The sequence below is a fragment of the Sturnira hondurensis genome, unplaced genomic scaffold, assembly GCF_014824575.4.
Source record: "Sturnira hondurensis isolate 20B ecotype Veracruz unplaced genomic scaffold, ASM1482457v3 Scaffold0004152, whole genome shotgun sequence".
Classification (NCBI taxonomy): Eukaryota; Metazoa; Chordata; class Mammalia; order Chiroptera; family Phyllostomidae; genus Sturnira; species Sturnira hondurensis.
Genome location: NW_028076783.1, coordinates 9,316,522 through 9,340,880, shown reverse-complemented (window position 1 = coordinate 9,340,880; position 24,359 = coordinate 9,316,522). Strand labels below are relative to the sequence as shown.

Here is a 24,359-nt window from a genome sequence, read left to right as displayed (position 1 = left end):
GGTCTCTACAGATATGACTCAACTCAGTTTAGGGCCAATGGTCATTTCCTCACTACTCAAAGTCAGAGATTTTTTTTTTTAATCTTAATGCTTAGATATTATCACCATTCTGTTTTTAGAGTGGTGGAAAGCTCAGTTCATCAATACACCTTTGCCAATCACTAACTAGGTTTATGCATGAAGCTCTCTACCTTTTGTCTTTAAATGGGACTATGTTTGAGTCTTTGGTTTAGCAGCATTCACTTCTTAGCTTGATCCTACTTCTCTCATTCCTTTAGCTTGGTCCTGGTGACAGGAGTGGTAAACATAAAGTTCTGAGTAATGATAACAAATAGACCTAATCTTGCTGACCAATTTTGATCTATTGTGCGAAGCTGTTTATTAAGAAGAGTCCTGAGGTCACAGCTGGGCTTGATGGGAGAGTGTAGTGATCAATTAGTCATGTATGCCCTGGGCATGGAGGGTGGTGGCACACATGATACAAGCTTGCTATCCTGACCTTTGGTGAGTAATACACACTTTCTGATCCAGACTTACTCCCTTGTCATCCAACCAGTGTTTGGGATTCAGATATTGAATTCTTTACCTTTCGTTTGAATACAATTAACTCTTTGCATAGTGGTCTTAACTTGAACCTGGTGGTGTACTCCTCCTATATGATAGAAGGGAAGTAGGTAGAAGGCTCCAACATCCTCAGGTCCCCATATCTTATCACAACTGCTCCTTTTGATTTAACCACAAGCACAGTGTTAGCAAATGGGCATGGTTTACATGTCAGTCTGCCCCTGTACACCAACATCACTGAGGGCAGTTAATGTATTGTACTTTTAGCCAGAGCCTTTTGCCCTTGCCTACCTCCTACTATAGGGGCCGAAAAATGCAGATACTTGCTTCCCAGCCTCCCTTGTGGCTACTGGTGGCTGTGTGACCCAGATCTGGCCAGTGGAGCATGCAGGAATGTCTTCTAGGGGACAAGAGGACAGAACTTTTGGGAGAGATTTTTCTTCCCTGTGTAAAAGGAAGAAAACAAGTAAGGGGACCCCTTCTGGCCATACTGACTGCTCCTTGCTTCCTGCCTCTATGTGTGGTTATGTCTGACCAGGATATGTAAAGTTATAGAAGCCATCATGTGACCATGAGGTGATTTAAATCTAAAGAGTTTAAAAAGCCAAGAGGCTGGAGTATGACATGGAAAAAGAGGACAATGTCTTCAATGATAGCACTGAGCTACAAAAACCTACCTCAGAGATAGCCTATGTTTGGAGTTGTTAAATAATAGATAATCTAGTTTCAGCTACTGCTAAATCACAGGTTTTCTGTCATTTGCATCTAAATGCACACTAATATACATGTATTTCCATCTTTGTTTTCCTCACAGCTCTTCACATGGGACCAGATTAGTGTTGCATGTTGAATTGGAATATCCATGCAGACTCTCACATGCACATTTTCACTTCACTTTACCACCCAATCAATTTCTTCTGCACTTGCCTGGTTCCCAGTACAGGTATCAAGGTGGTTTATCTCCCTTTCACTGTGTGGAAATGGTGCATTACTTCTTTGTTTTTGTTTTTATAGACTGTGAGGTAAATGAATAGATTAGTGCTTTCTATTCAACCATCTCCCCTAGCCTGTGTTTCATCGTTCCAACTTGGTGCATTACTTTTTGACTATCCAAATATGAAAGCAGCTTATTGGGATAGCATGCCCCCCTCAATTAATCATGGTGTCCATCGTAAAGTTATGATTTCAAAGGGACCTAGAGTCTTGACTTCCTTAGGAGCCAAGTTCTCCCTGGTAGTGTGCAGGAAGCCCACTACGCTTGCTGAGCTGTGACAATCCAGATGGTAGGAAGCAGGTGAGTAATGAATGCCATGCTGTTCCCATTAAAATGCACACAGCTTCTCTATGCTGACCAAACTCCAGCACTAACTGGGTTTGAGACAATCCAGGCCATGTGGGTAGATGGAGATTGCCTTTCATTCAAAACATGTTTCTGCAACAAAGAAGCTGGAAAGAGAGAATTTTCCCGTAGTTGGAATAAAACTTGCCTAAGAGGCAAAGGAGTTTTAAATTTTTTAAATCATCTAAGTATAGAAAAATCTAGTGGGAAATTGGTTGCAGTCCAGACTTGCCTACTAACCACAAGCCTGTGAGGCTTACAGTGGAATCTGCCGTCAAGGTGTCTGCCATCTGTCATCCACTCTTTCAGAAAGCAGAGGAGTAATTAACTGCTCAGGCAATGCAAACTCTGCCAGTCATTTGGATCTATTACCTACACAACATGGGGCATCTACCATTGACCCCTAAGTCAGTGGGACTTCAGGTCCAAAATGGAGGATCTCATCACATTTGCAGGGGAACAGGGGCTCTTGGGCAGGCAGTGTGCAGCCCAAACACACTTACCATGGAGTCTGTTTGTCATGCCTTTGGTAAAAAATGTCATGGTGCCAGATGCTCTGAGGCCAGTGAGGCATGGCATCTGCACTGTGGAAGCTAAAATTCCCCCGTCTGTGGGCTGGTTCTAATATCACTTCTTTAGGAAAGCCCTGCATGACTTCTTCCCAAAGCCAGAGAACTCCCCTCATGGTGCAGCCTGACTTCACCAGCCCTTCTTCTTCACTACAGTGATTGCCCCTTACCATCAGCACTCAGCCCAGTGGTAACGGAATCAGTTTCAATGCCTTTCTCAGTCTTTGAATCACAGACTCCATATTGAATGTATTCATTATTGAGCCTTCAGTGCCTAGATGAGTGTTTTAAGATATAACAGATGGTTCTTAATTATTTTTTCTTTAGTAGATATTGAATGAGAGCCAAAGAGATCCCATATCAAAGTGGACCAATGCATACAGACTAGTTTCCCTGAACAAAGAAAAGTAACAAAGAATAAAATATTTATGCTGGTTAAGTACAAAAGAAAATATTTTAAGGGGTGCAAGACAAGGGGAAATTCTTGTTTAAAAGAGTATTTATAAATTGAGAACTAGATAGATTGATCAGTAAATAACAGGTTTTATCCTAAAAAGCCTTTGCAGAATTGGCAAAGAATTAGGGTCGTATGAACCACAGGGAGAGAAAAGAGCAGCTGGGCTGGTGAAGAGAGGGAACTACAATATGGTGCTACGTGGGAGCAGGCATGTTAGTGGCAATCAGACAGTTCAAAGTGTATTAAGAAAAGTGTGTTAAGCAAATAGGCCTATGATTCCAGGAATCTCTTAAATGGACACCTATTTTGTGGGTGTCACTGGGCTGGGAGCCAGAGATATGCTAATAAACAAAACACATTCTGGTCTTTGCCTTCAAGGAGCTTTCAGTAAAGAGACTGGAAATTTATGAGAGACTGGGATACAGTACAAATGTGGGGGGAACAGTTTGTTCAAAGACCTTATGATGAAGTTTTTCAGCCACAGAATAAAAATCCCAGTTTTGATGTATGAAAACTCACCCTATGGAATCTTACCCATATCCCTGCAGTCAAGAAATCTCTTGTATCTTTAAAGGACAAATTGAACACTAAATGCAGTATGTCCCCTGCTAAATTCTGATGGGCCTAAAGAAATAAATGAAGAATACAGTAGAAAAGGATTTGGATTTTCTTCTCTAAAATCATGAGGTTTCCATGCCAAACAACATTAATTTGCCGCTCACAGTTTGCCAGTATTATGCTATGATAGCTTTTCAGTGGTTTTAGCAAAGAAAACAGAAAGTATTAGAACCAAATATGCCACTTACAATTCTATGAATCACTTAATATTTCTCGCCATGTATGTCTTCCTTTTTCCCTCCCTCCCTCCTGCCTTCCTTTCCTCACCCCCTTCTTTCTTTGGATGATGCGCATGTTTTAAAGCCCTAAATACAATAGCCTATATAAAGTAGGTAAACAATAAAAGGTTGAATAAATTATTGCTGATTTTCATCACTAGCCAGACCCTACCTTTAATAAATACTCATTAGACAAAAGTACGACACCCTTACTTTTTTCTATTCACTGAAAATGGAATATTTAGATAATTATATTTCTTTCATGTTCAGGTAGCAGTTTAGATGCCCATGAATAATAGAAAATTTAGAAAAATCAGTAAAGATTAAATGTTGATAGACTCATTCATAATTCCATTTATACACTCAAATACTGAGTGCCCCTGCTATATGTGTCAAGTGCTATTCCAGATATTGGGTAAATATTTTACTCATTCAATGAATAAAATAGGCAAACTATCTGTCCTATGGAACTTACTTGTGGAGCAAAGACAATGAATGAACGCAATAAACTGCATCATATGTTAGGTACTATGGGAAAAGAGTACAGCTCAGAACAGGAGATTAAGAGTGCCAGAAGTAGGAGGGACTCTTAGATTTTAAAGCCCATCCAACCACAGAGTAGATTGGAAGGAGATGAGGGAGCTTACTACGTAGGCATCCATAGGAAGAGTGCTCTAGAGACTAAAGGGAAGACCCTAAGAGTGAAACATGTGTGTGTCAGCAGACTGGGGTAGCTGGAGAGTGCAAACAAGGGGAAAATGAAGTAAGAGATATGAGAGATCTGAATAATACAGAGTCTTGAGGACCATGCACTTTGGTTTTACCAAAAGTGAGATGGGCACAACAATGTGAGAGTACTTAATATCACTGAACTGCACACTCAGAACTGGTTAAAGTTCATGTTATGTACACATTTGGTCGAAATTTTAAAAAGTGAGAACAACTGAAATGGAAGGTGTGGGAGGGTACCAAATAGAGGGATGGTGAAGTCCGGTATTTTACAAGCAGTGGTCTGGCTGTTGTGCTGAGAATAGGCTGGAGAGAGATGAGGTAGGATCAGGGGTGGTGCTGGATTAGCTGGGTGAGACACGATGGTGACTTGGACCACAGCATTGGCAGTGGAGGTAGAGTAGTGTTCAGACTCTGAATACATACTGAGAGTTGACCTGACAGCACTTGCCGATGGACTGATTATGGGGTATTAAAGGAGAAAATCAAGGATGAATTCAAGGTTTTTGCCCTATTGATTTGCATGGTGGAATTGCTGTCCTTAAGGTTGAAAGTTTGAAGGTGAAATGGGTGTTTTGGAGAAAAGACCAGACATTCAGTTTTAGGCATGGGCAGTCTGAGAGGTTCGAAGCAAAGGTGCTTAGTAGACCACGGGAAACAAGAGTTCAGAGTCCAGGAGCAGGCTCTAAGTTCGAGATACAAATGTGGGAGCCATTAGGATCATTCCAGGTGGTATTTAAAGCCACGTGACTGTGGGAGATCTCAGGGAGTGAGTGTATGAAAACAGGAAGGGAAGACAAAGAGCTGAACTTGGGGCAATCCAACATCTGAAAGGCTGGGCAAAGAAGAATAATCAGGAAAAAAAACAAATAAGGAGCAGCCCATGGCAAGAAAAAAATAAAAAAAAGCTTGGTGTCCTGGGTGCCTAGTGGAATGCAGAGGAGAGTGTGACCAAATATGTCAAATACTGCCAAAAAGTGGGCAAAAGGCTTCTGTGACCTTTGGATTTGAATCATGGAGGTAACCCTTGCCTTTGACTAGTTTCTGTGGGAGGGTCGGGGTGAAAGGACTGGAGTGGGTTTCAGAACAAATGGGAGCAAAGGAACTAGAGGCAATTAGTACAGATGACATTTCAAGCCATTTTGCTGAAAAGAGTAGCAAAGAAATGAGGTGGAAGATAGTAAGGAAGTCGGGCATTGCTATAAGATCATAGAAATGATAGCAGGTGTATATGCCAATGAGAAAGTTTCAACAGCCAGGGAAAGAGTAATGGCAAAGAAAGAGAATGGAATTGCCAAATAAATGAATGAATAAGTAAACAAATACATATATGGATATATAAACCAGTAACCAGGACAGGTCCACCATTAATAGCTGAAATAAAATCTGTACAGGGTCAACTTCTATCCTCAGTCAAAAGGTAGATATGGGAAGAAAAATGCTATTGAAGCCCTATCTTCACAAAATTCTCCAAATATCTAGTAAGAGTTTCTCCCCTAAATCAGTATTTCAGAGATCCATGTGATCACTATGAGCAAAAAACAATGTCTTGGTTTCTTCTGTTTTTCCCTTCCTCTTCTCCCCTCCCTTTTCCCTCTTTTTCCTTCCTTCATTCCTCCCTCCCTCCCTCCCCCCTCCCTCCTCTCTCTCTCTCTCTCTCTCTCTCTCTCTCTCTCTCAGAAAGGACTCTATTCCTTCTGCTCCCAGGTCCATTACCTCCTATCTGCCTACCAGACAAGAGGCGGCTTAGTTGTTTATACTTAAAAAATGGTGAGACAGGGAGCCTGACCTCCTTATGGACTTTCTTGAGTAACTTTCACCATCACTCCTCTTATTATTATTATTATTATTATTATTATTATTATAGAAAAAAACAAGTCTGTCAGAGGAGAAAAATACTCCCCTCTCATCCTGCCCTGTGGAAGATTTTCTGACATCTTGAGAATGGCCAGACCCAGGTGAGGGTGCTGGGAACTCTCCCAGTGATTTGTAGCAATCCCTTCCAGGAAGTCCATCTTTAATGAAAAAGTCTCTAGCCACGTACTCCTTGATTAAAGTGGGACTAAGAGAACCATAACTATCCTGAAGAAGGCTCCTGGAATTAGCTTGCTGTTAACCTGGCCTCAAGATATTCTAGTCTCAGCAGAACACCAGTGTTTCTACATTTAGAAAAGCACAACTTTTCTTCTTCTCCCTTTTTTGTAATTTAGTTATAACTCTCTTCACCTGATATAACTGCACCTGACATGAAGAAATTCTAACACAGGATCAAGAGATTTACTCAAAAGATATATTGTAATGTAATTTTCTTTGAAAAATGATTCACAACAGCCTTGAAAATAACAAGTTCTTCAACTGCTTTTAAAATAGGCAATTTACAAAAACAAATGTTTTACACGTATTTCAGGGCCATTTCTGTCATGGCAGTCTTGTACCTTTAGGTACCATCCATATGCTAATGACCACAAAATTCAAATCTCTAGCCCAAATAATGTGACACTTGTATGTCCACTACTGGGCAAACACTTTGAGCTCCTAGTAACTGTGGAACACTGTGCTGGATCTTGGATAAACAGAAAAGCACAATTTTTCTGTGAGACTACTATTCACTGAACTGGCCTGCTGCATGGCAGACATAGTACTGGGCTCTTTACACATATCTCTTCCTTAGCCTACATTATCTCCCCATGTATTGAACACCTACTTTGGCCAAGATCTGTGCTTTGTGTTTTATATCATGCCACTTCATTGTCATTCAAAGCCATGATTTCAGTATCGTCCCCTACTTCTCCAGTGTAGTAATGGTGGCTCAGAGAAGTTAAATAACTTGCCTAAGTTTGGGAGACCAGTTAGTAGTGCAGCTAGGATTGTACCCCAACTCTAATTTCAAAGCCCATGCTCTTGAGCTGCCTCCCTTGGGTCTCATTTCTTTTTCCTCTGCCTGCTATTATTTCTTCTCCCTACTCTCTTTCATCTATCATTTCTGGGGTTTTTTCCTGATCTTTTCTGAAGTTTTCACTCTTAATTACAAGCTTTATTTCTTAGCATGGTAGAGTGAATCTTCTGGGTTCAACCTTAACTCTTCCTCCTTATCACACACCTGACATGTTAGCCAAGTCGAACTCTTCAGTCTTCCTGAGCAAATATGGTCTTTGCTGACCAACTTTCATGGCATTTCAGTCCCCTAAGATATTCTGCCCATTACTTGTCCATGCTGACATCTTATTCTAGAGAGTATGCTCCCTGAGGGCAAGATCTTCTTCACTATTTCAGTCTGGGGACTTGGCATAGAAACTTGCACTTAGGAGGTTTGCATACAATTCCTAAATTCCTGTTGAATGGGTGAATAAAAAAATGGATGCATGAAAACTTCCAGGCCAGTAGCACTACTCCAAGAAGCTTTCTATGAACTCCCCTGATTGAAAAAAATCCCTCCCTCTTCACAATTCTACAATTCTAACTTTTCATATCTACCTGTGCCTCTTTCTCTTCTGTGTGTCCTTGCCCTATTTTCCTTCCTGAAATGTATTTCATTACTGACGAAGCCCCTATTTTACTTATGTTCAACTCTGCCAAGTGAATTCCTTCACCTAGAATTTGTTCTCTTAGTATTTATCCTCTTTCCCCTCCCTTCCAAGGGAAAATCTAGTTGGAAATTAGTCTCTTTTAGAAACCAAGTAAGGAAAGTTTCTATGTGAAACTTCACTCACCTAGTTGATACCTTCTAACAGGACATGACTTATGTATATTGGATTATAGTAAAAATGTTGGCAGATGGCTTGAAGGTAGTGTATGTGTACTGTCTCCTTAACTAGATTATAAGTTCCTTGAAGACAGAATCATCTTTATTTAACAGATGGCATCTTTATCAGTATCTAGAATCTCATTCTGCGCAGAGCAAAGATGACATAAATGGTCCCCACGTGGAGATTTAGGATTTTCATGGGATAGTCAATTCTTGGCCTGTGTAATGCATATGACAATTCTCCCCTAAACTTAAAGTTATGCATGCTCCATTTTTAAAAAACACAGCTTATTTTTTAAAAATCATTTATTACTATAGAGGCTCATAGCCTGGAACATCTCAAACAAAACCAGTCCTGGAGAAATGAAGTACTGAAGCCATTTCAGAACCATTTCCTCCATGCCAAGCACATGGGTGAGGAGTGAAAATGGGGTCATATTTCTATGTCTCTAAGGACTCTATTTTTGGAGACATTGTAAGGACTGATTCCAACAACCCAAGTTACCGGCTTTTGGAGAGCACAGAAAAACTTAGGGCACAAATAAGCCAATACTTACAGGGTTGGGCAAAAGTAGGGTTACAGTTGGGAGTGCCTGAAATATAGAGTTTATTCTTACAGTATTATTATTTATTAATTATTGTATTATTTTCCATATAAACAACAGTATACCTACTTTTTCCCCACCCTGTATTAACTGCAGTAGCAAAATTCCTTTCTCTCCAACCCATACCATAGCCAGTTCTTAACTCTAATTGTGATGCATTGATTACTTCTTGCCAAGTCCACAGGAATTAAATGTCAATATTTTATCACACAATAAAAGGAACAGATCAGCACGACCCACAATCTCATATTCCTAGCCTCTTCTTCACAGTGAAATGTACAAGAAGCTTCTGAGGAAGCCTTGGGATAAAACAGCTTTTGGGGAATATATTGCTAAGGAAATGCTGTGAACCTAGCCTTTTCCTACTGCTCCAGTCTCATCTTAAATCATGCCCTGACCCTCCCTCCCCTCCATTCTCACCCCACCAGTTTGCCTTCAAAATCTCAAAAATGCCATGCCTCTTCCGACTTCTTCTGGGTCTGGAAAATAAACACGCTACTCTCTTTGCCTAAACTACTCTCCCTCACCCGCCTTTCCCTTGGCTAACATCTATCTCTTCAGTTTTTAAAAACTGCAGCTTAAGCAGCACTTCCTGAGTGAGACCTTTTCAAAAGACATGCTGTCTTGCTCTCTACAGTACTACAGTACCCTGTTCTTTTCCTCCTTTAAAGCATCTATCAAAATTCATTATTCCATGTTTGTTTGTGGGTTGACTCTGAATTTCTACTTCCCTAGAAGACTGCAAAATTCACTAGGGCTGGAGTCATAGCTGATTTTTTCATTGTAACAGTCCTCCTGGCCCATAGCCCAAGGTCTGACACATAGCAGACACACAATCGATGTTCAATGAAAATAGTTTTCTAGAATGTTTGTTAATAGTTGTTTCCTGGTCACTTGGGTTCAAATCCTTTTTCTAATATTATTCACACACACACACACACACACACACACACACATGGCTTCCAGTCAAACTGGGTGTAGCAGACGTGTGAGACAATGAAAATTTAAAAACCAATGAAAGCCTACCTTATTCTTTTAATTCTCCTTCACTAATCCTATACCTGAAAACACATGCATTGTGAAATGTATACACACCCTCCTGATTCTTAAATTCAAGCCCCTGTCTTAGCCAGTTTCTGCCCTTTCAATTTGCAGGAAGAAAGAACACCAGAAACTGGGTGGGAAGATCTTTCTATGCCAAGAAGTCTGACCCAGTGAACTATTTCAGTCAAATGTTCAGTTTGAATTGGACTGCCAGATCCCTGAAAAGGGATTTCTGGATTAGATAGTTCATTAGTGGCTGTGCCAGCTTCTAGAGCCTGTCAGTCTGTGCTCTGAATGCCTGGAGTTAGTGAAGTGACACAGTGAAAGCTGCATGAGTGACAGGAGTGAGTCACTTGGAATAATGGTTGGAATAGCAGCTACCCAAGGGCACCAACCACACTCTTAGGTCTAGAATCCCCAAAGTGTCCACAGTTGAAAATGAGGTTTGCTGTCATTTGAAAACAACTTGCTGAGTACCTTCTATATGCCTAACTGAGGGGACTGTTTGGGGGAATAATTCTAGGAGGTAGTCAATAGCAGTCTCCTCCAAACCACAATTTAAATTCCAGCTTCACCACTTACTAGCTGGCTCATCTTACCTATATTTCTTAACATCTTGCTCCCCAACACTTACCTACTCTGTAAAATGAGGAGGGCTTATGCCAAGGATTAAATGAGAAAATTTATGCAAAGCCTTTAGAATGGTGCCCAACACATACGAGCATTAAATAAATGTTTATTTTATTTTAATACTGCTTTATTTAGAAGTAATACAGTGAATGGTTAACAGCATCACTTTAGACATCGGAGAGAGGCCATTCAGCTCTGCCATTTATAACGGACGTGCCTTTGGACAAGTTACTTGAATTCTCTGAACCTCAGTTTCCTTCTCTGGAAAATAAGAATAACAGTACCACTCTGGAGGGGAGTTATGAAGATTAAATGAGATAAGAAAGGTAAGGAAATTCCTAGCACATTATAGACTCTCGATTAATATGGCAATGTGTTGTTATTTCTACAAAAGAATTACTCCTTTGGATTCCAGAGGAGGCAGAGCCAGTCTTCATAACTCCACAGTGTGGGGCCAGATAGCCCAGGGGACATGGGTTTCAGAGGCTGGCCCATCTGACCAGCAGAGTTGGCTTTTTTTGCACCACATAGCTAGCCCATACGAAGTTTTCCAATTCTTTTAATAAGTTGCCAACATTTAAAATTTGTGAAGTTTCATATAATTTTTAAAAATCCTGATTTTTTTCTCCCTGGCTGGGTGGCTCAATTGGTTGGAGCATTGTCCTGTAACCAAAAAGGTGGCAGGCTATATTCTCAATTGGGGCACATACCTAAGCCATGGGTTCAATTTCCAGTCAGGGTGAATATGGGAGGCAACTGATCAATGTTGCTCTCTCGTATCGTGTCTCTCTCTCTCTTTCTACTCCCCTTCCTCATTCTCTAAAATCAATAAAAACATATACTTAGGTGAAGATTTCAAAATAAATTCAAACTGTCAGTTTCTGTAGAAAAATAAAAAGACCAGCACCATTGGGCTGGCATTCCCACATGGCCACTCCTGGCAGGCTCCTGTGGCAGGACACAAGACCTTGAGTTTCCCTCAACTTCCACTTCTGTGCCCCTACCTTGAGGTTGAATGTCACTTAATCATCTTCCTGAGGGTTTCCTCTACCTCTCTGCTGTCATCTTCAATGTTACTTGGCCTCTGGAGGCATCTGAGTTAGCAGCTGCTGGTCGCTGGCATACCCTGGAAACTGATACCTCTACAAGGCATCAGGCAAGGACTTAGCCCCTTTATCCACATGGTCTCAAGACACTTGTCTCCACTGGCTAACAAAAAGTGTAGAATGAGTCAATTTCACAGCTGAAGGCTGGCCCCTCTACTGACCCAAGCCCATGCTTGGAGAATAGCCTCTCACCCAAAAGTGAACCCATAATTCATGACTTATCCTGAGTCTTCTCCAGTTCTATTTAATCTGAGGGTAGAGGATACAGGAGAATGGACAGTGCTACACAGAAATGCTTTAGAGCCAAGTTCTGTAAATATAACCTATAAAATTACCAGTCCCTCAAGATGCTGTTCCTTGGGTGAAAAAAATCACTTTTTGGAAATAGCTTATACATTATCTCCCATCTTGGGAACTCATCTGGGCAAATTAAAGTCTCAAAAAACCTCTAAGGAAGAGGTTCACCCACAATTCAATCAACAGATATTTTCTGAGCACCTTGTATATGCCAGGTACTGTTCTAGTTCTATAGGTTCAGGGCACTTATAGATAAGAGCCCTGAACTTGGTTAACTTATTCTAGTGTGGAGTAAAGGGAAATGCTTCACTGTGTCTCCAGATTTCTGACTATATAAGGTCCCTGGGAAATACTGCTTTTATGCAGTACCGCCAGAGGCCCATCATGATAAAGGAATGACAGAGATCCTCCAACTAGTGCATAACAAAATAAGACCATTCCAGAACCCTTCTTAGAAAAACATAATCTGCTTCTTCAAAAGTCAGCAAACTCACTAGGTCAGCCTGAGTTTGGGGGTAACCCCCCTAAAGATTTGGAGAAGGTTTCTGAGACTATCACAAAAAGGTTCATTTGACTTTCACCTCCAAAGTGGAGCCATTTTTCTCTGCATCTAATATGACCCAGTTGGAAATGTACTTGTTTTTCACTGCTTAATCTTCTGCATCACCTACTGTTGATTAGATTTAATTAATTTATGTTTCTAATGAATTTAGAAACTCAAAGGGCTGTAGCAGGGAAAATTTCAGACAGCATCTGGCCACCAAATGGATTGATTACCTTGCCTGCAAAAGTCTTTCAAACATCTGGGGCCCGAATTTGTGAAACATCCAGAAGCTCTTTCAGAGGCAAGAGCCACCCAGTCGAGGGAAAAGAGAGGGTGCTAGAAACAGATAGGGTTTGCTTTGACTTCCAAACCAGGATCCTGGCTCTTGCCCAGCATGAATCACATTTTCTTGCACACTGGCACAGTTTTAGTGGTATCGAATAGACTGATTTGAATCTATTTTGTTCAGCATAATCACAAGCCATTAGGCCTGAGCCCAGGCTGCCACCCTGTGAACTTCTTTGGCACTTCCTCCCTTGTGGAAGCTCCCACTGATTATTAAGATGAAACATTTATAGAAAACATTTAGAGAGAAACACTTGGCTCTCATTCACTCAACAAACATTATAGGGGGCCCACTGTGTGCCTGGCACTGAGCCACATGCACCTCTTCATTAGCTAGTCTTGGTAACAACCCGACAAGGTAGGCAAGCACTGCTCCTCTATGCTCACAGATGTGGCTAAGCACTATACAAAAATAATAATTACTAATGTTGATATGAACACTACCAATAAAGGATGTAGACAACATGCATGCATGCACACACACACATACACACACACACACACCAGACACTCTAAATAAAGCACTTTACATGTGTTAACTCATTTAACTCTCACAATAAAACCATGAAGTGGATGTCACTCTTACCATCCCATTTTACAGATGACAGTACTGAGATACTGGGAATCCATGTGACTTGCCCAGAGTAACCCAGCCAACCTTTGGCACAGCCTTCTCAAGAAGGCAGTCTACCTTGAGAGCCTTTCCTGACCACTCCAATTTCCTACCCCTAGGCAACATTTAGGGGAGACCCACTATCTGTTAGGCACTGTCCCAGGGGATTTGCTGCATTGTGTTCTAGTCACTCACACCTTATGCCACAGGTATTATTATTCCCAGATGAGGAAGCTGAAGCCTAAAAACTAACTTATCATGGTCACAGAGAGAATTAGTAACAGGGAAGGGGCTTAACTCCAGTCTGCAGGGTCGCAAAGACCATTCTTTGCTTACTGGGGAAAAGGGGCCGTATGAACTCCATTGCTTTCTCAAAACTGTGCCAGAAAACCTGCTGGACAAATCAGAAGAGAGGGGCACCCTGGCTGCTTTGTACAGCCCAGAACACTCCACTCCAGAAAAAGGAAGGATGTGCAAAGAATAAGAAAGTAGCTTTGTCTGGAAGAGGTAGGGGAAAGGTGTTGGAAATCTGGAAATCTCATTGCCTGACTGGCTTTTCTGGCCCAAGTGCAAAGAGAAATGACTGACAACCAGTTCAGCTGCTTACAGTAAAAACAACAATGAAAAGCCTGTCTCACGGAACACCTGAAATTTTCTGAACAATAGATGCTGGCCGTTGCACAGTGAGGTTGCCACAATTACAACCTGCATTGAAAAATCTGTTTCACACAGGTCCTGTGGCACATAATTCACTCAGTCTTGCCACTTCTCTCATTTGAAAACCCCCCTAGTTACTTCCATTCTCTCCTCGCCTAAGCCTCTGTTCATCACAGCCATGCCATCTGCCTTCTTTGGACCTTTGTCCTTGTTTTATCTTTGCTTAGGACTATTCCAATCTCAATGTCCCCCTTGGTCTGGCTAAACTCTGTCCTCAAGCCTCACATTGGACATCTCTTCCTTCAGGAAGGCTTCCTCAACTTTCCTGTTCTGAGTTAGTGGCCCATTTTAAGTGCAACCTGTGTTTTCTCCTATTTGAAGACTTCCTACAATGTAAAGTAACCACCTGCCGATTTGCCAATCTCTTCACGCAGACAGCATATGTTGGTTACTGTTGTATGTATGTACATAACAGGTGTCCAATCCATTTTTCATTGAGTGAATGGATAGAGGGATTGTGAACATTTTAACATCCTCTTGGCTGGTTCCCCTTTAAAATCTCTCACCACCACACTTTGCATTACATCCTAGAAGTCATTCAACTTCCTGCTAAGCCTTCTTATCACTTCCCTTTGAACATTCACATGGAAGTCAGAAGAGTGATCATCTCTGGGGGTGAGGAGGAGTTAAGGGGCAGGGGGTATGGGGTCCTAAAAGTGTCCTATAACTTGATCTTGGTAATGGTGACTTAGGTGTATACATAGGTAAAAATCATTAAGTTGAACACACAAAAATGCACCTTACCTAATTAATAATTCAATATAAATACATAGATCCTTTGAAGGCTCATTTGTGTTGATAAGCTAAAATCTGGACCTCCTTGCCTCCAAGTTCAAGGTTCTTCACTCATTGGCCTGCTTGGCAACTTACTTTTCAAATTCACTCTTCTAATACACATGCCATGATCTTCTCACAGGCACTAAATCTCTTCTCACCGGTTCCCACCTCTACGCTCCAAATCATGCTGCCTTACCTTTCTCTTTTACCTATGTGAAGCTCCTCCCATTCTCAAAGGACCGCAAATCTTGTTAACCTCTCTCTTTGGAACCCTATTTTGCTTGGTTCATTTATTCATGTCAACATTTACTGAAGACTATAAGCTCCTTGAAAAGCAAAGACTTGCTCTCATTTTCAATTTTTATATTTAGCCTAGTGCTCAGTACAATGGTAGATTCTGAACACATTTCTGTTGTGAACATGATGAAAGCCTACCAGACTCTTGGCAGCTATGGGCTTGTACAGAGATCAAACAGATAGGTTGTCTGTATCCTCTAGGATGAAAACTCAGTGTCAATGTTAAGGCCATGAACATAGGATCCACCTGAGGTTTTACATCCAGGTTTTAGAACTCACTGGCTCTGTGATCCAGTGCCATCAACCGTCATCACCAAATCTGTGTTTCCTCCTCTGTAACATGGGGACTGTCTCATAGGGCTGTTGTAAGGATCACATAAGAACTTAATTTTTAATTCGATTGGTGAACACTTATTGAATTAGTCATCTTGCTAAATAAAACACAATCATATCAAAAAAAAAGTCCATGTTCTTAATATTATCACACAAAGGATTCAGCGCAGTGACCAACTCACAGGAAATACTTACCATGTGGTGGATGGTATTATCTGAACTATTAGATACAGATAAAACAGTTTCGGTGAGAAAAACCTATGAACTGGTAAAACTGTAACAAGCTAGAAGAGCAGGCATCTTGTGAGAGCTGTACATGTGTACATACCCTCTGTATGATTCAATCCATAGGAAACTCCTCAGGGACATTCCATCACACCCCATTAACGTGGTCCTGAAGGCCTCTGATCTTTCCATATTTAATATCTTTGCAAAAATTCTTCATCTATAACCATCTTGAAATGGTATACAGAGGCAAGTATATCTGGGAGGTATGTGTGAAAAGCATTTTACTTTAGTTCTAGCTGACATAATTCTTTAATCACCATAATTCCTGGTGCTTCTCTGAAAACTTTTGACCTTAGGCGAGCTCTTTGGTTGTGCAATAGGCTTTGAAAGGGAGGAAAGAAGAACACTGAGGAACAAGTTCATGGTGTGTTCTTACACTCTCATTTAAAAACAACAGTTTAATAATTCTAATTCATATACACTTCTATTCATGCAATCAATAATTCATGGCAATTGCTCTGCAGCAGTTAGGTGACAACAGAAAAGGCAGGATATTTCTTCTCTTCCCTTCGCCTTCCTTTCTTCCCTCAGTCATGCCCAGAGCCTGGAGAGTACAGGATCTCAAGAAAACAGTTTCCATGGTGATTCCTCCTTTGAGTACCCAACTGTATTTCACCCTTTCTGGAGTGAATTAATGCTTTTTATTGCTTTCGTGATAAATATATTGAAGATATTGAAGATTAGATTTGATTTCCTCTGCAGCAACACAGTTTTATCAAGAAAATGGAAAGAAAAAAAAACACAGCATGAAGAAACTATATCGTCTCGTGGCTGCACTATCAGAAAGAGAAGAAAAACATTTCAGAGGCAAAAAAGAACCAGCCACAGGGAGACAGATGCAGGTGTTTTTTGGAAGCTAGGATGCTCATGCATGCATGCATCTAAATGTTAGAAAGCCTGCCTTCGAGGAAATGATCTTAATTCCTTCATATGTTGAAAGTGGTATAAGTTGACCATAAAACACTGAGTCACAAGAAATAACCTGATTTTTAATGTATTATCCTCTTCTCAGCACAGAAAAATATAAGGTTGTATAGAAGAAAATCTTCATATCCACAACACCGTCCCTACTCTCTATTTTATGGAGAGTTTTGCCTTCTCTCTCCTCATGCTAGCTCAATAGCAGGTTTTACTTAGTTTTCAAAATAGCCACATGATGCTCCTGAGACACCCGCAGCACTCTGAATGTCCTGACACAGACTTTATCATACTAACACCTCCCACTTGTTCATCCTCCCCCCTGGACCCTGAACGGGCAGGACCTGTGTTGTTCCCACTCACTGTTGTAACCTTGCATCCAGCACAGCCCACAAAGAAATTAACATTATCACCAGAAAACTATGAAATGGTAACTTAAGACAACTTTCAGGTGTCCCCTGTAAAGCACCAACAGGCTGGTATGTTGCATGGAGAAGGTTCGTGTAAATTAGACACAAATCTCGGCAACAGGGGCTCCCTTCCTATCTTGGAGACAGTCAGGGATTAAAGGGAAGAACTGGTGGGGAGAGGATAGGCAAAAAGCAGTTTAGCCCAGTGAAGACCCCTTTCTCCGTATTATACACCCATTCTACCCAGCCTGGGGTCTAGTCATCACCAGACATCGAACAACCAGAAGAAAACTGGGATTTGAACCAATTTGAACCCAGGCTGTAAATATTCAGCATCTATGCCAAACCAGGTGCTGATAGAGGCTGACTTGAACACAAGAATGTTGGCCCCAGGGAGTTTATAGAGTCCAGAAGGGACCCTTTTGGGAACATGCAGAAGCAGGTGTGGCTGATCATAAACATGGACATGCTGTTATTAACAACAGTGCCAACAACGGATATTTATTGAACATCTTAGGAATTCTTTTAAGTGGCCTATATGTATGAACTCACTGGATCCTCATAACAAATCTATGGTTGGTATTATTATTTTTATTTAACATATAAAGAACCTGAGGCTTAGAAAGGCAAGGTTACTTGCTTAACATTCTCAAGCCAGTTAGTAGAGAAGTCAAGATTCAAACTCATGCAGTCTGGTCCTTAAGCTGATACCTTAGTAACCACACAGTTCTGAATCTTCAGCTCATAGAATCTCACCAGAGAGAACTACTCTACAAAGCATTTCCCATTATCTCCTTTGCTGTAGGAATTACTCAAAGTCCATTTGTTTTATAAATGCTTCTGGGTTATCCTCAGGATGCATAGAGGGCCAGATAAAATTCCAGATTCCACAAGGAAAACCAGTTCTGTGGCTAAGTTGATGTTTGAACAGAAGCAATTAAATATACCTCTAACTATGACATAAACTAAGGCAGTACTGACTCTGGTTCACACAGACATCTCCATAGGGGCTGTCGGCTTTTACCCTATAGAACAGGCACACTCCGGGGTTCTGAGGCAGCTCTGCAAAGAGGCTCTTTTGAAACTCACTTTCTAAACTACCTTGCAGGAAATTCAAAATTCGTCAACTGTATGCTGATTTCATTCCATGGAACATGGTGGCAAGCATAAGATCTCTGTATGAGTTCACAGATCTGTCCCTTTATTTCCAAAAGCACGGACCTCCATGTGAAACATGTGAAACCATGTGGACTTAAAACAAAAAAAAAGGACAGGGAGGAAGTGTATTTAGGCTTATGGGCAGGATTCTGAGGCTTTAATTTTTACTTTTGCTTCATTGAGATCATTCTATTTCTCAGTTTTCTGTAAGGAGTATGTATAATATTACGAAACAACTCACTCTGAAGCAATACTATGAGTCTCCAATAAAAGGAAAGCAAAGACAGGAACAAGGGAGATGCCGATTTAATAAGTGTTAATCTATCAGAGCTCAGAATTAGGAAGTGCAAAAAAAGAAGAAAGAAAAAGAGGTTTAATCTCCAGCATTATCTATCTATCCTGCTGCGTGACTCCTACTAATGGGCTATTTTAAAAGAAGGCCCTTCATCCATACTTAGTAATAAAAATTATTACTTAATGAGCAGTGAAAACCTGAGGGTGTTTGTCTCTTCAAGGTATCATATTATTTCCACACCAGGATCACAGAGTTAACAGATTGATCTCTGAGGGTCTCTCAGACTCACAGCCTGCTGGTTAATACTGCTCTCCTGTCCTTCCATCAGAATAAAGCAATGCTCCAGCATTTGGGTAAGATTACACATTTATCATTAGAAAGCACAGCTGAATAGTCATGGGGAGTCTGATCAGGAAACAGAGAGATATCCTCACAGAAGAAACTGATGAGGTCTTTGAAGCGCTCAGTGGAAAGGAGGAGGGGGAGAGCTAGCTCTAGGCACCTCCAAGGTATCGAGTTTGGAGAGAAAAAGACACATTCGATGTATCTTCCTGCTGGAGCTACATGTGGCATGCCAGCTGGCTCCTTTTCCAATCGACTCTTTATTAGCAAATCCCACATTCATATTTTGCTAATCTTCACATAAATAAAGTATCACACATATCAGGAAGACATTCCTGTATATATGCAATTGCATTTAAATGCAATTGCTGCCATTTAAATCTGCAGGGCTGCTGGGTTCCTGATGTTGGGCACATCCCCAGGAATACAGTCTGCTCCTAGACTTTTCCACCGGTCTTATGATACCTGTTTAGGAGCTTTCTGTTTATGGTACTGGGCAGAAAATTATGACTATTTTGCCAGAGACCATACCCAATACTGTACTATATCTGTTGTTAAATAATTAGCATCTATGTAGCACAGAGAAGGTCAGTTCACATTTCTATAGGTTCCTTTCCTCTCCCTCTTCATTTTCCCTGACCTCCCTAGAATATATAAAACTGAGTTATTAAGGGCTCAGGATTTGAAATCAGGTGGATCTGGGCTCAAAGCACAGTTATGCCCCCTGTTAGTTATGACATCTTGGGAGAGCCAGTTACTGTCATTCCCAATTTCTTCTCCTGTAAAACAGTGAAGAAAATCTTTCCTTTTTCACAGGCTAGTGGTGACTGGATGCAAGGAGACAATGCAAACCAAAGAGCTAGCACAAGGCCTGGCAACTGATACATCTTTTACAGAGGTTAGAAAGATGGGAAATGTAACATGACCACAAGAATTTGGGGGCAGCTCTGCCCAGTGGCTTAGTTGGTTGGAGCATTGTCCCATACACCAGAAGGTTGCAGGTTTGATCTCCAGTCAGGACACTTACCTAGGATATGGGTTCAATCTCTAGTCAAGAGGTGTGTGGGAAGCAACTGATCCATATCTCTCTCTCACATCAGTGTTTTTCAATCGCTCTCCCCCCCCACCCTCCACTCTCTCTAAAACCAATAAAAAACATATCCTTGAATGAGGATTAAAAAAAAAAAGAACCTGAGGGCAGAGTAGACATGTTTACTGAAATTTTTTTTGTTGTTCCCATATGAGAAGTTTATCATCTCACAATGAGTTCAAATCAATTTCTCTTATCTATGTTGTTGGCTATGGGGTTTTTTTCTGACCCCAAAAGTTAGAACCATAAATATCTCCCATGAACTTAATGATTACGATAAGGACTTTTTCCTCGTTTGCTGTTTGAAAACAACCTTTTGTAGTAGTTTTTGATAGATGGCAGATATGTTAATGACTCAGGCCTCTTGGCAAAGTCCCTGATGCTGACTCCTCTGTTACCCTGGGAAGAAAGAAGGTAGCTGAAGACATCATTTATTTATTCTGCTTCTTGGTTATGGTGAAAAGTCAGAAATAAGGCACTCAACACAGGGTCAAGTATGAGAAGCAGAATCTCAATAACACCTTCTTGACCACAGAGGAAAGATCTAACAAACACACACTATTAAAAATATTTGCAAAGTCCTCCTCAATACACATGCTACTGCATTGCTGATTATAATATTCTGCCTGATGCCTCTGGCTCTCAGCTCCAGACTCCTAGCAACTCCCAGTGCTGTACAGAGTAAGCAAAAATCAAGTGACAGCTGATGGAAAGGGAACAGAAATAGAAAGGAGACATGATTTGGAATTTCCACCATGACCATGGCCTTGAAATGCGGAATAAAGGGCAACCTTGCAGAAGGTAAGAGGAAATACAAAAGGTTTCATAAAACACTAAAGGTAAAGTTTACGATTATGACTGTGGACAACGAGAAGACCATCACTATCGCACTACTGCCACCAACCAGAATAACGTCAATGAAATTTACTGAATGTAAGAAACTGAGGAAGATGCAAACCAATAAAAGGGGAAATACTAGAAGCTAATTCTTGAGTACTTTGTGTCAGGGACAAGGCTACAAAGTCTAACTGTACTTTTTTCATCTAATCCTCAAACGGTCAAACTGAGATCAGTTCTACACACATTTACAGCTGCAGAACTCAAGGCTTAGAGAAATAAACAACTGGCTCAAGACCACACAGTTAGCAAAGACGGGAGATTTCAAAGCCCATTTTCTGCTATTGGCACTGCAGCAGAGAACTGTGTTGAAAACAGTACTACCCATTGCCTATAAATTATTGACATATACCCTGCTAAAATTATTTGAAGTACTCAACATTACTCTTGGCAATAAGCATAGGTTGTGGGAGAAAATCTGGACCAACTGTGGACCTCTAGGCCACCGCGAACTCTGGGCACCACCTACTTTACAGATGTAACTAAGTGGGGCTGCTTTACGGAGACTCTTACATTAAACTCCAAACACTCAAGCAGTACATTTAGTGCAAGTTATATGGGAACATGAGATTAAATTTATTGCATTTCCAAAGCACAGGGCTGGGTGGTTAAAAAAAGGCATTTATGGGATCACTGAAGGATACTTGAGGTCAATCTCAGAAATATTTTTGAAAGATACAAAGTTTTGTGTGTAGGGAGGGACTTTTGTCTAGTTTCAAGGCAGCGGATGCTCCCAACAGCACTACCCCTGCTCCATATTTTACATTAATGACTATAATCTCTAGAGCCCACCCATTAACTTTTGATTTTCAGCAAGAAACATATAGCTTCATAAAAGTAAAGTTACTAATGTTTGAGATTAGAGAGAGAGAAGACAACGGGATGCCAAGTTTCCGAGGGAAAGCTGTTCTTTCTAATAAGCTTGGGCTAGAGCTTTAGACCAAACCTCCCTCAGGAAGGCCTCGAGCTGGCATCCAGTTTGCAGGGCATGGGCAGATGTGGGGCAGGGAACATGAAACAGATGTCATTTTTCACAGGAGTACAAGCTACAGTCACTATCATGGGCGATTCCTGCTTGCCAGGGTCCTACCACAAGGTCTTTGCAACATTCTGGTTGGATAGTATCTATGATCTGTATTGAATTTTAGTTTGCATCATTTAACAACAATAATAGTAATACTAGTAGTAGTAACAACAGCTAACATTTCTGAACATTTCCAGGCACTACTGGAACTCCTTATATATACGACCTTATAGAGTTGTGGTGAAGAGAAAATAAGTTTGTTATGATTATTATCCCCTTTTTACAGACAGAGAAATGTATGAAGTGCCCTGTGTGTGACAGCTCCTTCAGTCCTCAGTTACCTATGTAGGTAACTTTATTATTCCCACTTTACAGGTGAGGAAACTGAGGCACAGGATGGTTAAATGCTCACATTCCCACAACTATTAGGTAAAAGTTAGCATTTACCTCCAGGTTTGCTTGCTTTCAGAGTTCACATCATTATCAGCTGCATCAAACATTTGATACCAGTATTCCCTCTGGTCACACTGAGTCCATTTTCACCCCCTTTGCTAAGTTTCCAATCCTTCCTTCTCCTACTCTGACTGTTCTAGTGAGAACAAGACACAACATGTCTCAGTTTCCTCAGCTGTCAAATGGGATGAAACCAATATCTACATCAAAGGGCTGGTGGAACCATGAAATCCCATAATGTATGGAGAAGTTTTCCATGCTGCCTCCCATATAGAAAGACCTGATACCCATTATTGGAATTAGATTACAGATCTCATTATCCTCTTCTCTTCCTGCCAATGATGTTTCCTTCCTGGGCCCTGAAAGAAGCTGAGGATGAATTCCCTAAGTGAAAGACTGAGAGGGTATAGGGCTAATATGTAGGAGATGAACTGAGCCAGAAGAAAGGAAAAGGAGAGGGGGGATTGCTTGGGATATCTTTGCTGGGACCCCCATCTTTTATTATTTGTATAAGTCACTTGGTGCCACAGGCCAAGCCTTCGAATATGCCAATGATAATTAATTGGGTAGCTTAATCAATGATGGGGAAACCAGGTTGCCAAATGGAGAAGGATTTAGATCATTTAAATCCTAGGCTATGAGTTGTCAAATCTAGTTTAATACTGATAAATGTGGGATAATAACTCACAGCAAACACTCCCCCCGACTCCCAAACCTCAACCATAGCCCTCCTAACCCTTTCTCTCATCCCCTGAAAACAGAAAGAGAACACCGAGGGGATGTACAGAATGAAAGGGATGGTATATACCAACCAGAAATGAGCCCAAATTATTACATAATAACTCCAGATGCCTCAGATTAGACTTAGAGCAAATACAGAGAGCTAATAGAATGCTGTAAGGTTCAATTGGCTGCAAAAGAGATTCTAAATCAGAGCAGGCTTTATACTATTAAATTGGACAGGGGGGAAAAGAGTCTCACAGTTGGGCATGACCAAAAATGCAAAGAAGTAGGGAAACATAAAACCATGGACACTGCTGGGTGGCAAAAGAAAGCCTGGGGGTGCAGTTAACTCTGAGGGGCAATAATGTCAAACTCAGAGACAACTTAGTCATGAGAATGTCCCATCTCAGCAGCTAAGGCCATGCTTACAGGACTCACCCATCCTTGAAGACATAGCCTAGAGGCAGGTTCCTACCTTATAACACAGGAATTTCAGAAATTAGAATAATCAATCATTGTTGAATTTGATGATGAATTACTTAGCTCATTTAGGAAATATCTACTGAACACTAAATATGTGCCAACCATTCTTCTAGAGCTGAGGGGCCATCATTACAGAAAACAGTTGCAGTGGTGACAACTAACAATTGAGTGGTTCCACTGCATTATATTCTTTGCATGCTTTAGCTGCTTCAATCCTCACAACAGCCTAATGAGGTAGTTCCCATTGTGTCCTAAATGCTGTGTCCCACCCTGCACCCCCAGTTTGTATGTTAAAGTTCTAACACACAATGTGGTGGTGTCTGGGGAAGGGGCTTTTGAGAGGTGACAAGGCTTAGATGAGGTCATGAGGGTGGGGCCCTGGTATGAGATTAATGCCCTTACCAAAAAAAAAAAAAAAAAACAAAAAACCACCAGAGGGTTTGCTCTTTCTCTGCCATGGGAGGATACAGTGAGAAGGTGACTGCAAGCCAGAGGAGAGCTTTCACTAGGGAACTGAATCAGCCAGAACCCTGATCTTGGACTTCAAGCCTCCAGAACTGTGAGATATAAATCTCTGCTGTTTAAGCCACTCAGTCTACAGTATTCTGTTATGACAGTCAGAGCAGACTAAAACAGTCACTATAATCACCATCTTTTATAAATGAGTAAACGGAGGCTCAGAGAGATGTTCAAACCCCATCTGTCTAAAGCCCAGATAAGTTATAGGGCTT

At 41.0% G+C, this 24,359-nt stretch overlaps 1 protein-coding gene and 1 non-coding gene across 7 annotated transcripts in view; both read right to left on the bottom strand.

Moving 5' to 3' along the window:
• The window catches only part of PPP2R2B (protein phosphatase 2 regulatory subunit Bbeta), a 434,480-nt gene that overhangs the window by 118,964 nt on the left and 291,157 nt on the right, over positions 1 to 24,359 (bottom strand). The gene's annotated exons all lie outside the window — the stretch shown is intronic.
• On the bottom strand, positions 1,571 to 1,700 carry LOC118986228 (small nucleolar RNA SNORA36 family). Its single transcript, XR_005066329.1, has one exon. It is a non-coding gene; the product is annotated as a small nucleolar RNA SNORA36 family (small nucleolar RNA).